This window comes from Oncorhynchus masou, chromosome 19, assembly GCF_036934945.1.
Source record: "Oncorhynchus masou masou isolate Uvic2021 chromosome 19, UVic_Omas_1.1, whole genome shotgun sequence".
NCBI classification, from domain to species: Eukaryota; Metazoa; Chordata; class Actinopteri; order Salmoniformes; family Salmonidae; genus Oncorhynchus; species Oncorhynchus masou.
Window position 1 is genome coordinate 38,443,358 of NC_088230.1, and position 12,768 is coordinate 38,456,125.

General features: G+C 45.7%; 1 pseudogene; it reads right to left on the bottom strand.

Annotated features, from left to right (window-relative positions):
* Window positions 1–6: 6 nt before the first annotated feature.
* LOC135505675 (dihydrolipoyllysine-residue succinyltransferase component of 2-oxoglutarate dehydrogenase complex, mitochondrial-like) lies at window positions 7–12,690 on the bottom strand (annotated as a pseudogene).
* Between the last annotated feature and the right edge of the window lie 78 nt (window positions 12,691–12,768).

Below are 12,768 nucleotides of genomic sequence, written 5' to 3' on the forward strand. Positions count from 1 at the left end.
AATAGAGACAGAACAGGCCTGGTAAGTTTAGAGATCCAGTATAATAGAGACCGATCAGACCTGGTAAGTTCATCAGAGAGCCAGTATAATAGAGACAGAACAGACCTGGTAAGTTTAGAGAGCCAGTATAATAGAGACAAAACAGGCCTGGTAAGTTCATCAGTCAGTGATACATTGTATGAAGTTGAATCAATCTGACATTTCAATCTGAGCAAAAACTGCTGAATGAAACCAACTAATAATAGGTGAATAATCTCAACATTAAAATTCTCTCTTAGCCCCAGTCCCATATCTGTTTCTGCCTTTCAGCCAACTATAATGTCTTTGTAACACAAACAGATCGAGGACTCTTTCTACAACCAAAAATAAACAACAGTGGATTTGGCTGTGGCTTGTTTTTGGGACGGGTTGGTTTTATACAGATGTTTAAAATCGCTGCGGGTGTGTTCAGCAGGCCACAACGGTTGTGGAGCATTATGTACAACCACATACCTCTCTGGGGTTTGTTTAAAGAGAGTCACAACACTGCTCTTTGTAACGCTCAACAACGTCAGTGCCTACTGAACGTGGCCCTGTTGCTGTGATGCAAGGCTGGGATCACATGTGGAGCAGAAGAACGCGGGGATCCTCCACCACAGACTTGATTTTACGCAGGAAGCTGACTGCCTCTCTGCCATCAACCAGCCGATGGTCGTAGGTCAGAGCCACGTACATCATGGGCCGGATCTCCACCTGATGGAGAGAGAGAGAGAAATAGCTATACAGCAGACATTAGGAAACAAAATGTTGATTAAAAATGTATAAAATTTGCGCCTTCGGCTTCGAAATAATGTCCAATTTAAACTTCTGGATGGAGATGAATTTAACTTGTTGATACACAGACGGGAATGAGACCCACCTTGCCGCCGATGGCAACAGGCCTGTCGAAGATACCGTGCATGCCCAAGATGGCTGACTGGGGCGGGTTGATGATGGGCGTGCCGAACATGGAACCGAACACTCCTCCGTTACTGATGGTGAAGGTTCCTCCGTCCATGTCCTCCACAGCACATTATTACGAGCCTGGACAAAAACACACAGCAGTCGAGTTTGGGTCATTATTCAATGCCATTCATTTCATTGATTTTTTATTTATTTTTCCTTTAAAAACTTCTTGGCAGCATTGATCATAAAGGTGATGTTATCATATTGACGTTGTGATAAAACTAATCAAATCAAACTTTATTAGTCACATGCGCCGAATACAACAAAAATGGAGGCTATATTAAGGGTATTACGGTACAGAGTCAATGTGGAGGCTATATACAGGGTATTACGGTACAGAGTCAATGTGGAGGCTATATACAGGGTATTACGGTACAGAGTCAATGTGGAGGCTATATACAGGGTGTTACGGTACAGAGTCAATGTGGAGGCTATATACAGGGTGTACCGGTACAGAGTCAATGTGGAGGCTATATACAGGGGGTACTGGTACAGAGTAGATGTGGAGGCTATATACAGGGGGTACCGGTACAGAGTCAATGTGGAGGCTATATACAGGGGGTACCGGTACAGAGTCAATGTGGAGGCTATATACAGGGTGTTACGGTACAGTATCAGTGTGGAGGCTATAAACAGGGTATTACGGTACAGAGTCAATGTGGAGGCTAGAGTCAGTGTGGAGGCTATAAACAGGGTATTACGGTACAGAGTCAATGTGGAGGCTATATACAGGGTGTTACGGTACAGAGTCAGTGTGGAGGCTATAAACAGGGTATTACGGTACAGAGTCAATGTGGAGGCTATATACAGGGGGTAACGGTACATAGTCAATGTGGAGGCTATATACAGGGGGGTACCGGTACAGAGTCAATTTGGAGGCTATATACAGGGGGTACCGGTACAGAGTCAATGTGGAGGCTATATACAGGGTATTACGGTACAGAGTCAATGTGAGGGCTATATACAGGGGGATACCGGTACAGAGTCAATGTGGAGGCTATATACAGGGGGTACCGGTACAGAGTCCATGTGGAGGCTATATACAGGGGGTACTGGTACAGAGTCAATGTGGAGGCTATATACAGGGGGTACTGGTACAGAGTCAATGTGGAGGCTATATACAGGGGTACTGGTACAGAGTCAATGTGGAGGCTATATACAGGGGGGTACCGGTACAGAGTCAATGTGGAGGCTATATACAGGGGGTACCAGTACAGAGTCAATGTGGAGGCTATATACAGGGGGTACCGGTACAGAGTCAATGTGGAGGCTATATACAAGGGGTACCGGTACAGAGTCAATGTGGAGGCTATATACAAGGGGTACCGGTACAGAGTCAATGTGGAGGCTATATACAGGGGGTACCGGTACAGAGTCAATGTGGAGGCTAGATACAGGGGATACCGGTACAGAGTCAATGTGGAGGCTATATACAGGGGGTACCAGTACAGAGTCAATGTGGAGGCTATATACAGGGGGTACCGGTACAGAGTCAATGTGGAGGCTATATACAGGGGGTACCAGTACAGAGTCAATGTGGAGGCTATATACAGGGGATACCGGTACCGAGTCAATGTGGAGGCTATATACAGGGTGTTACTGTACAGAGTATATGTGGAGGCTATATACAGGGGGTACTGGTACAGAGTCAATGTGGAGGCTATATACAGGGTGTTATGGTACAGAGTCAATGTGGAGGCTATATACAGGGTGTTATGGTACAGAGTCAATGTGGAGGCTATATACAGGGTGTTATGGTACAGAGTCAATGTGGAGGCTATATACAGGGGGTACTGGTACAGAGTCAATGTGGAGGCTATATACAGGGTGTTATGGTACAGAGTCAATGTGGAGGCTATATACAGGGGGTACTGGTACAGAGTCAATGTGGAGGCTATATACAGGGGGTACCGGTACAGAGTCAATGTGGAGGCTATATACAGGGTGTTATGGTACAGAGTCAATGTGGAGGCTATATACAGGGGGTACTGGTACAGAGTCAATGTGGAGGCTATATACAGGGGGTACCGGTACAGAGTCAATGTGGAGGCTATATACAGGGTGTTATGGTACAGAGTCAATGTGGAGGCTATATACAGGGGGTACTGGTACAGAGTCAATGTGGAGGCTATATAAAGGGGGTACCGGTACAGAGTCAATGCGGAGGCTATATACAGGGGGTACCAGTACAGAGTCAATGTGGAGGCTATATACAGGGGGTACCGGTACAGAGTCAATGTGGAGGCTATATACAGGGGGTTACTGTACAGAGTATATGTGGAGGCTATATACAGGGGGTACCAGTACAGAGTCAACGTGGAGGCTATATACAGGGGGTACCGGTATAGAGTCAATGTGGAGGCTATATACAGGGGGTACCGGTATAGAGTCAATGTGGAGGCTATATACAGGGGGTACCGGTACAGAGTCAATGTGGAGGCTATATACAGGGGGTACCGGTATAGAGTCAATGTGGAGGCTATATACAGGGGGTACCGGTACAGAGTCAATATGGAGGCTATATACAGGGGGTACCGGTACAGAGTCAATGTGGAGGCTATATACAGTGTATTACGGTACAGGGTCCATGTGGAGGCTATATACAGTGTATTACGGTACAGGTAATCATCCTCTGTGCCTCAGTTGGTAAAGCACGGTGCTTGTCAACACCAGGGTTGTGGGTTCAATTCCCGGGAACCACCAGTACGTAAAATGTATGTGCGCATGACTAAGTCACGTTGTATGAAAGCGTCTGCTCAATGGCGTATGTTATTATTTTTTACAATTATCATTTGACGTGACCAAAAGTAAAGCACAACCTCATGAGCAGATGTATCATATGTACTGTAGACTCATTCATCCCATTCAGACAAAGCTTTGTTACCTTCTCTCCCAGACCGTTGATGGTTTTCTCAATGTCAGCGAAGTTCATGGTCTCTACGTTGCGAATAACCGGTACAACCAGTCCCTGGTGAAGAAGAGCACATATACAAGGAAAAGACGCAGACCTTTCTGGTCAAAACACCAACAGAACCAAACACAACCAACCAACAGAACCAAACACAACCAACCAACCAACAGAACCAACCAACCAACCGAATCAAACACAACCAACCAACAGAACCAAACACAACCAAACACAACCAACCAACAGAACCAAACACAACCAAACCAAACACAACCAACCAACCAACCGAACCAAACACAACCAACCAACAGAACCAAACACAACCAACCAACCAACCGAACCAAACACAACCAACCAACCGAACCAAACACAACCAACCAACCGAACCAAACACAACCAACCAACCGAACCAAACACAACCAACCAAGCAACCAACCAACCAACCAACCAACAGAACCAAACACAACCAACCAACAGAACCAACCAACCAACCAACAGAACCAAACACAACCAACCAACCGAACCAAACACAACCAACCAACAGAACCAAACACAACCAAGTGTCTGTATGGTGGCATGCGCACCGGGCCTTCTGGGACGAATAAAGTGACATCGCATTGGACATCCAACAGCAGCATTGTGTTGCATCGTCTCACCTCATGTCTATCTCGTTGAAGGTGGTGAGCATGGCACAAGCCTGCTGAGCCTCCTTCAGTCGCTGGGCGATCCTCAGCCTCATACGATTCATCTTGACCTGGACGAATAACAAGACAAATCGGTTGGTTGTTGATTGGATGCATTTGTAGTTTATTCCCTCGTTTTTTTTTTCAATAAACGAGAGTGAGACACTTCTCTTGGTTTGAAACCAGCCTAAGGCTTTATCCCTGCTATTTCATCTTGTTCTGTCAGTACAGGAAGTGTTGGCCTGAACCTGGCCTGGTGTAGAGAGGTCGTACCCTGCTCTCTGTCCTGGCCCCATGGGCTGCTGCTGGTGGTGCTTCTGCAGTGGGCTTGACCGCAGAAACTAGAGAGAGAGAGAGAGAAAAATAAGACTTTATTATACAAAACAAATATCAGTTTAAGTGAGTCCCCATCACCACTTAAATGTTGTAATAATTCTACTAAAGTCAACATGAATGAAATGTTTGTTTATAAACAGCAGCTGACGACGTACAAGGTTTGGCTTGTGCTGCCACGGCGACAGGGACGGCGGCCATCGTTGGGGGAGGGGCTGCCGCTGCAGGGACCTCTGCTGCTGGGGCGGCGTTGGCTGCCGCGGCTGACCAGAGAAGAAGAGACATTCAGATCTCGCTACAGATTGCTACACCCGATAACGTGACAGAACCAGAGATTGTTGGTATCCATTATACTTGCCATTCCAGGTTTGCACATCTTTGTTCTCGATTCTGGCCAAACATGCATCTACTAAAATCTCTGTGTCCATTTGCAGGTGGTGCGTTTGAATTAATTAAAATAAATACATGTTTTGCCATTTTTGTCTGGTTTAAATCTTCCCTCATTGACCGAGGCAGTGGAGTGGGAGGGGGATAGATCCACTTGTCTCAATGACTCAACACGTCAGCTACCACAGTGGTTGAAATGACTGCATCACTTAAAGAGCTGCAGTTAGTTTCAGAATGGATGGCAAGGAATAAGTTAGTCCTAAATATTTCTAAAACTAAAAGCACTGTATTTGGAACAAAACATTCACAAAACCCTAAACCTCAACTAAATCTTGTAATAAATCATGTGGAAATTGAGCCAGTTGAGGTGACTAAACTGCTTGGAGTAACACTAGATTGTGAACTGCCGTGGTCAAAACATATTGATACAACAGTAGCTAAGATGGGGAGAAGTCTGTCCATAATAAAGTGCTGCTCTGCCTTCTTAACAACACTATCAACAAGGCAGGTCCTACAGGCCCTAGTGTCTACCTTCTTAACAACACTATCAACAAGGCAGGTCCTACAGGCCCTAGTTTCTACCTTCTTAACAGCACTGTCAACAAGGCAGGTCCTACAGGCCCTAGTTTCTACCTTCTTAACAACACTATCAACAAGGCAGGTCCTACAGGCCCTAGTTTCTACCTTCTTAACAGCACTATCAACAAGGCAGGTCCTACAGGCCCTAGTTTCTACCTTCTTAACACTGTCAACAAGGCAGGTCCTACAGGCCCTAGTTTCTACCTTCTTAACAACACTATCAACAAGGCAGGTCCTACAGGCCCTAGTTTCTGCCTTCTTAACAACACTATAAACAAGGCAGGTCCTACAGACCCTAGTTTCTACCTTCTTAACAACACTATCAACAAGGCAGGTCCTACAGGCCCTAGTTTCTACCTTCTTAACAGCACTGTCAACAAGGCAGGTCCTACAGGCCCTAGTTTCTACCTTCTTAACACTGTCAACAAGGCAGGTCCTACAGGCCCTAGTTTCTACCTTCTTAACAACACTATCAACAAGGCAGGTCCTACAGGCCCTAGTTTCTGCCTTCTTAACAACACTATAAACAAGGCAGGTCCTACAGACCCTAGTGTCTACCTTCTTAACAGCACTATCAACAAGGCAGGTCCTACAGGCCCTAGTTTCTACCTTCTTAACAGCACTATCAACAAGGCAGGTCCTACAGGCCCTAGTTTCTACCTTCTTAACAACACTATCAACAAGGCAGGTCCTACAGGCCCTAGTTTCTACCTTCTTAACAACACTATCAACAAGGCAGGTCCTACAGGCCCTAGTTTCTACCTTCTTAACAACTCTATCAACAAGGCAGGTCCTACAGGCCCTAGTTTCTACCTTCTTAACAACACTATCAACAAGGCAGGTCCTACAGGCCCTAGTTTCTACCTTCTTAACAGCACTATCAACAAGGCAGGGCCTACAGGCCCTAGTTTCTACCTTCTTAACAGCACTATCAACAAGGCAGGTCCTACAGGCCCTAGTTTCTACCTTCTTAACAACACTATCAACAAGGCAGGTCCTACAGGCCCTAGTTTCTACCTTCTTAACAACACTATCAACAAGGCAGGTCCTACAGGCCCTAGTTTCTACCTTCTTAACAGCACTGTCAACAAGGCAGGTCCTACAGGCCCTAGTTTCTACCTTCTTAACAGCACTGTCAACAAGGCAGGTCCTACAGGCCCTAGTTTCTACCTTCTTAACAGCACTGTCAACAAGGCAGGTCCTACAGGCCCTAGTTTCTACCTTCTTAACAACACTATCAACAAGGCAGGTCCTACAGGCCCTAGTTTCTACCTTCTTAACAGCACTGTCAACAAGGCAGGTCCTACAGGCCCTAGTTTCTACCTTCTTAACAGCACTGTCAACAAGGCAGGTCCTACAGGCCCTAGTTTCTACCTTCTTAACAGCACTGTCAACAAGGCAGGTCCTACAGGCCCTAGTTTCTACCTTCTTAACAACACTATCAACAAGGCAGGTCCTACAGGCCCTAGTTTCTACCTTCTTAACAGCACTGTCAACAAGGCAGGTCCTACAGGCCCTAGTTTCTACCTTCTTAACAACACTATAAACAAGGCAGGTCCTACAGACCCTAGTGTCTACCTTCTTAACAACACTATAAACAAGGCAGGTCCTACAGACCCTAGTGTCTACCTTCTTAACAGCACTATCAACAAGGCAGGTCCTACAGGCCCTAGTTTCTACCTTCTTAACAGCACTATCAACAAGGCAGGTCCTACAGGCCCTAGTTTCTACCTTCTTAACAGCACTATCAACAAGGCAGGTCCTACAGGCCCTAGTTTCTACCTTCTTAACAGCACTGTCAACAAGGCAGGTCCTACAGGCCCTAGTTTTGTCACACCTGGATTACTGTTCAGTCTTGTGGTCAGGTGCCACAAAGAGGAACTTAGGAAAATTACAATTGGCTCAGAACAGAGCAGCACGGCTGGCCCTCAGAACAGAGCAGCACGGCTGGCCCTCAGAACAGAGCAGCACGGCTGGCCCTCAGAACAGAGCAGCACGGCTGGCCCTCAGAACAGAGCAGCACGGCTGGCCCTCAGAACAGAGCAGCACGGCTGGCCCTCAGAACAGAGCAGCACGGCTGGCCCTCAGAACAGAGCAGCACGGCTGGCCCTCAGAACAGAGCAGCACGGCTGGCCCTCAGAACAGAGCAGCACGGCTGGCCCTCAGAACAGAGCAGCACGGCTGGCCCTCAGAACAGAGCAGCACGGCTGGCCCTCAGAACAGAGCAGCACGGCTGGCCCTCAGAACAGAGCAGCACGGCTGGCCCTCAGAACAGAGCAGCACGGCTGGCCCTCAGAACAGAGCAGCACGGCTGGCCCTCAGAACAGAGCAGCACGGCTGGCCCTCAGAACAGAGCAGCACGGCTGGCCCTCAGAACAGAGTACATGGGCCCTCAGAACAGAGCAGCACGGCTGGCCCTCAGAACAGAGCAGCATCACTACTTGTTTTTTTAAAAGTGACATGGAGATCTAATATTAATAATATGCATGTTAATCTCTCATGGCTCAAAGTGGAAGAGAGATTGACTTCATCACTACTTGATTTTTGTAAGAGGTATTGACATGCTGAACGCACCGAGCTGTCTGTTTAAACTACTGACTACATGGAACTCTATTCCACAGTACTACATAGAACCATGACTACATGGAACTCTATTCCACAGTACTACATAGAGCCATGACTACATGGAACTCTATTCCACAGTACTACATACACCATTGACTACATGGAACTCTATTCCACAGTACTACATAGAGCCATGACTACATGGAACTCTATTCCACAGTACTACATAGAGCCATGACTACATGGAACTCTATTCCACAGTACTACATAGAGCCATGACTACATGGAACTCTATTCCACAGTACTACATAGAACCATGACTACATGGAACTCTATTCCACAGTACTACATAGAGCCATGACTACATGGAACTATATTCCACAGTACTACATAGAGCCCTGACTACATGGAACTATATTCCACAGTACTACATAGAGCCATGACAACATGGAACTCTATTCCACAGTACTACATAGAGCCATGACTACATGGAACTCTATTCCACAGTACTACATAGAACCATGACTACATGGAACTCTATTCCACAGTACTACATAGAGCCATGACTACATGGAACTCTATTCCACAGTACTATATAGAGCCATGACTACATGGAACTCTATTCCACAGTACTACATAGAGCCATGACTACATGGAACTCTATTCCACAGTACTACATAGAGACATGACTACATGGAATTCTATTCCACATCAGGTAACTGATGCAGCAGTAGAATTAGTATAGCTCCTTTTTTGATTCTACAAGACCATCAGACTGTTAAACAGCCATCACTAGCACAGAGCGGCTGCTGCCTACATACAGACTTGAAATCATTGCAACACTTGATGAGAGAGAAAGATGGAGATGGGGAGAGAGTGTACCTCCTTTTTTGAGTTTGAAGAGGGGATTCCCGGCCTCTACCCTCCCTCCATCTGGCACCAGGAGCTCCGTGATCACACCGGCCGACGGAGATGGCACCTGCAGCGAGGTCTGAGACAAAACGCATTCTTGTTATCAAACCGTACACACAGTTAGTCAAATTACAAAACATACTACATTCCAGTATTTGATAGCTTGACTTTTATAAATATCTGATCATCAATGACGTCATAAGGTGAGGCCTCTTTTTTCTCCACTTCTTGTCTGAATAACGTGCCCAAAGTAAACTGCCTGTAGCTCAGGCCCAGAAGCCAGGATATGCATATAATTGGTACCATTGGAAAGAAAATACTTTGAAGTTTGTAGAAATGTTAAAATAATGTAGGATAATACAACACAATAGATACAGTGGGGCAAAAAAAGGAGGTAGTGGTAACGGACTGTTTGAGGTTGTGGACAGGTGTCTTTTATACTGATAACAAGTTCAAACAGGTGCCATTAATACAGGTAACGAGTGGAGGACATAGGAGCCTCTGAAAGAAGAAGTTACAGGTCTGTGAGAGCCAGAGATCTTGCTTGTTTGTAGGTGACCAAATACTTATTTTCCACCATAATTTGAAAGTAAATTCATTAAAAATCCTACTATGTGATTTTATGGATTTTTTTTCTCATTTTGTCTGTCATAGTAGAAGTGTACCTATGAGGAAAATTACAGGCCTCTCCCATCTTTTTAAGTGGGAGAACTTGCACAATTGGTGGCTGACTAAATACTTTTTTGCCCCACTGGGAGAAAAATACAAAGAAAAACCAACCGGGAAATGTTTTAAACAGTTAAAGGCTCTATTGTGTATTCCTATATACACTGCTCAAAACAAATAAAGGGAACACTTAAACAACACAATGTAACTCCAAGTCAATCACACTTCTGTGAAATCAAACTGTCCACTTAGGAAGCAGATCTAGGATGTGTTATTTTAGTATTCCCTTTATTTTTTGAGCAGTGTATAATGTGTCCACTTAGGAAGCAGATCTAGGTTGTGTTATTTTAGTGTTCCCCTTATTTTTTGAGCAGTGTATAATGTGACTTCTTAGTGTTTACAGGACCTTGTCAGTCTCGATCTCACACACCACCTCATCCTCTTTCACTGAATCTCCAACACCTGGAAAAGACCAAAGGAAGGTTTACTGTCACAAAACCTAGATGGCAACAAGATAGTAAACATGAGCTGAGTGGATTTTCCTGAGACCCCTCCGCCCCAAAAACTACCTTTCTCCCACCTGACATCCCCTTCTGTGATCGACTCAGAGAACGGAGGGGTGTTGACAGTGACAACTTCCTCCCCTGATAAAAAACCCCACAAAGATGTCAGGCAGATTTGATTTAAAACAGTACACTTGTTTAATACACAGAGAAAGGCTAGAGAGATGTTTGAATACATACTATGTGCTGTAGATGTCTTGAAGTATCTGATGTGGAAGACAACAATTGATGACGGAGGCTCACATCTAAAACACAGAGGAAGAAAACATGTTTATTATGTAGCAGCCTATAAACTAGCCTACTTTTTAAATTATTTTTTTAACTAGGCAAGTCAGTTAAGAACAAATTCTTATTTTCAATGATGGTCTAGGAACAATGGATTAACTGCCTGCTCAGGGGAAGAATGACAGATTGGTACCTTGTCAGCTCAGGGATTTGAACTTGCAACCTATCGGTTACTAGCCTAAAGTAGCCCCTTGAAAAACAAGGGGTTTAAAACCAGCGCAACGCTCATTAAAAGACTCTCAAACATAATTACTGAAACAAACATTTTCTGTATCAGACAAAAATACATGTGAAACCTTCAGATGACTCCAGATTTGTTCATCAGCCTGAGGTCAAACATACTGAGATAAACTCAGGACCAAGAGAAGACACATACAACTGAGTGTTCCTGTAGACAACTCTGTTGCCAGTGGAGAAGCCTTCAAGAAGACAAAAGGAGAGAGAGAGAGAAAGAGAGGGGGAAAAATATTGCGTGGGAGAGAGAGCGGAAGAGAAAAGAGTGAGAAAGAGAGAAAGAGGGCAGAAGGAGAGAGAGTGAAAGACGGCGAGAGAGAGAGAGAGAGTGAAAACATTATGAGTGTTTCAAGACAGTGATCACCACTGTTGAGTCAGTCTAGAGTGAAAGACTCTGGAGTGAATAGCTACTTGAAAGCTCCTTGAGGATGAGGAGAGAGTGAAAGACGGTGATCTTTGATAGAAGAGAGTGAAAGATCATCCAAAGAGAGAGAGTTGAAGGACGGCTGATTTATAAAAGAGTGAAAAGGCCCATCATCTAACATTAGTCCTGAAAGACGGCCGGAGAGAGAGAGAGTGAAAGACGGTTAGTCCTGGAGAGAGAGGAAAGACCTGGAGAGAGGAGAGGAAAGTCCTGAGAGAGGGAGGGAAAGTCCTGGAGAGAGGAGGGTGAAATCCTGGGAGAGGAGAGTTAAAGGGTTAGTCCCTGGAAGCCGGGTTAGTCCTGGTGGGTGGAGAGAGGTGAAAGACGGCGAGGTGGGCCGGGTTAGTCCTGGGTGGGAGGGTTAGTCCTGAAAGTGGGCGAGAGAGAGTCCTGGGTGGGACGGGTTAGTCCTGGAGTGGGCCGGGTTAGTGAAAGGTGGGCCGGGTTAGTCCTGGCGAGAGAAGAGAGAGTGGGCCGGGTTAGAGAGTGGGAGGGAAAGACTGGGTGGGAGAGTTAGAGAGTGGGCCGGGTTAATCCTGGAGTGGGAGAGTGAAAGACGGCGAGAGAGAGAGAGAGAGTGGGCCGGGTTAATCCTGGGTGGGCCGAGTTAATCCTGGAGAGGAGAGAGAGAGTGAAAGACGGGTGAGCCGGGAGTCCTGGAGTGAAAGACGGGTTAGAGAGAGAGAGAGTGAATCATGCACAAAACAGAACAAAAACAAGGACTGAAAACAGGGAAGAGAGACTTGTCTAAGAGGAAAGTTTGTTTTTCGTTGAAAAGAGACGAGTGTGCACTAACAAAGAGGTCATTGTAAACCCTAAAACCTGGGCAGAGAAGGAGAGTGAAAGCCTACTCACCTGAAGTTGTCCTTCCAGCCAGCACATGAAAGACCCTGAAAATAAAGTGAAAGACGGAGAAAGATAAAGAGTTGAATTCTCCACTGGGAGCTTCAGGAACAAAGGATAACATTATGAGTGTAGACCTAACACTACCTCCTAACTACCTCCAACACAGTGATCACCACTGTTGAGTCAGTCTATTCTGGAGAACTCTGGGTGAATAGCTACTTTAACAGCTCCTTGAGGATGGGGATATTTATCCACTTACAGGCCTTCCGGTGATCTTTGATACTGAACCGACATAACAGTCATCATCCAAACAGAGTATGTCCCCCCTGATTTATAAAACAGTATAAAGGCCCATCATCTAACATTAGTCCTGGGTGGGCCGGGTTAGTCCTGGGTGGG